Source organism: Mobula birostris, chromosome X (assembly GCF_030028105.1).
Source record: "Mobula birostris isolate sMobBir1 chromosome X, sMobBir1.hap1, whole genome shotgun sequence".
Taxonomy (NCBI): Eukaryota; Metazoa; Chordata; class Chondrichthyes; order Myliobatiformes; family Myliobatidae; genus Mobula; species Mobula birostris.
In genome coordinates, this window is record NC_092402.1 from 26,821,931 (window position 1) to 26,824,430 (window position 2,500).

The following is a 2,500-nucleotide window of genomic DNA, read 5'->3' on the forward strand; positions in this document are numbered from 1 at the left end:
TGGTGCGTGCGTGCGTCAGTCTGTTTGTCTGACCTGGTGCATGCATGTTTCTGTCTGTCTGTCTGACCTGGTGTGCGTGTGTCTGTCTGTCTGTCTGTCTGTCCGACCTGATGTGTCTGTCAGTCTGACCTGGTGTGTGTGTGTGTGTGTGTCTGTCTGTCAGTCTGTCCCACCTGGTGTATGCTTGTGTCTGTCTGTCTGTCCGACCTGGTGCGTGTGTCTGTCTGTCTGTCTGTCCAACCTGGTGCTTGTGTGTTTCTGTCTGTCTGACCTGGTGCGTACATGTTTCTGTCTGTCTGACCTGGTACGTGTGTGTCTGTGTCTGTCTGTCTGTCTGAACCGTTGTGTGTGTGTGTCTGTTTGTCTGTCTGACTGACCTGGTGTGTGTGTGCATGTGTGTGTGTGTGTGTGTGTGTGTGTTTATGTCTGTGTCTGTCTGTCAGTCTAACCTGGTGTGTGCGTGTGTCTGTCTGTCTGACCTGGTGTGTGCATGTGTGTATGAGTCTGTGTGACCGACCTGGTGCGCGCGCGTGTGTGTGCGTGTCTGTCTGTCTGACCTGCAGCTTGCGTGTGTCTGTCTGTTTGTCTGACCTGGTGCTTGCGTGTTTCTGTCTGTCTGACCTGGTGCGTGCGTGTTTCTGTCTGTCTGTCTCACCTGCTGCATGTGTGTGTGTGTGTGTGTGTGTGTGTCCTGGTGCGTGCGTCTGTCTGTCTGTCTGTCCGACCTGGTGTGTGCGTGTGTGTGTGAGTCTGTGTGTCTGACCCGGTGCGTATGTGTGAGTGTGTGTGTGTGTGTGTGTGTGTGTGTGTGTGTGTCTGTATGTCTGTCTGACCTGGTGTGTGTGCATGTGAGTATGTCTGTCTGACCTGGTGTGCGCGTGTGTGTGTGAGTCTGTTTGACCTGTTGTGTGCGTGTGTCTGTCTGTCTATCCGACCTGGTGTGTGTGTATGTGTGTGTGTGTGTGTGTCACTTTGTCTGACCTGGTGTGTTTGAGTGCATGTGCGCACACACGTGTGTCTGTCTGACCTGGTCTGTGCATGTGTCTGTCTGACATGGTGTGTGCGTGTGTCTGTCTGTCTGTCTATCCAGGTGTGTGTGTGCGTGGGTCTGTCTGTCCTGCTGTGTGTGTGTGTGTGTGTGTGTGTGTGTGTGTGTGTCTGTGAGTTTGTCTGTTTCTCTTTCTGTCTGTCCTGGTGGGCGAGTGTGTGTGTGTGTGTGTGTGTGTGTGTGTGTGTGTGTGTGTCTGTCTGTCTGTCTGTCTGTCTGTCTGTCTGTCTATCTCTCTGTCTGTCTTTCTGTCTGACCTGGTGTGTCTGTCTGTCTGTCCTGGTGTGTGTGTGTGTGTGTGTGTCTTTCTGTCTGACCTGGTGTGTGCGTGTGTGTATCTGTCTGACCTGGTGTGTGCATATATGTGTGAGCCTGTGTGTCCGACCTGGTGCATGTGTGTGTGTGTGTGTGTGTGTCTGTGTGTGTGTCTGACTGACCTGGTGCGTGCGTGCGTCAGTCTGTTTGTCTGACCTGGTGCATGCATGTTTCTGTCTGTCTGTCTGACCTGGTGTGCCTGTGTCTGTCTGTCTGTCCGACCTGGTGTGTGTGTCTGTCTGTCTGTCTGTCCGACCTGGTGCTTGTGTGTTTCTGTCTGTCTGACCTGGTGCGTACATGTTTCTGTCTGTCTGACCTGGTACGTGTGTGTCTGTGTCTGTCTGTCTGTCTGAACCATTGTGTGTGTGTGTCTGTTTGTCTGTCTGTCTGACCTGGTGTGTGCATGTGTGTATGAGTCTGTGTGACCGACCTGGTGCGCGCGCGTGTGTGTGCGTGTCTGTCTGTCTGACCTGCAGCTTGCGTGTGTCTGTCTGTTTGTCTGACCTGGTGCTTGCGTGTTTCTGTCTGTCTGACCTGGTGCGTGCGTGTTTCTGTCTGTCTGTCTCACCTGCTGCATGTGTGTGTGTGTGTGTGTGTGTGTGTGTGTGTGTGTGTGTGTGTGTGTGTGTGTCCTGGTGCGTGCGTCTGTCTGTCTGTCTGTCCGACCTGGTGTGTGCGTGTGTGTGTGAGTCTGTGTGTCTGACCCGGTGCGTATGTGTGAGTGTGTGTGTGTGTGTGTGTGTGTGTGTGTCCTGGTGCGTGCGTCTGTCTGTCTGTCTGTCCGACCTGGTGTGTGCGTGTGTGTGTGAGTCTGTGTGTCTGACCCGGTGCGTATGTGTGAGTGTGTGTGTGTGTGTGTGTGTGTGTGTGTCTGTATGTCTGTCTGACCTGGTGTGTGTGCATGTGAGTATGTCTGTCTGACCTGGTGTGCGCGTGTGTGTGTGAGTCTGTTTGACCTGTTGTGTGCGTGTGTCTATCTGTCTATCCGACCTGGTGTGTGTGTATGTGTGTGTGTGTGTGTGTGTGTGTCACTTTGTCTGACCTGGTGTGTTTGAGTGCATGTGCGCACACACGTGTGTCTGTCTGACCTGGTCTGTGCATGTGTCTGACATGGTGTGTGCGTGTGTCTGTCTGTCT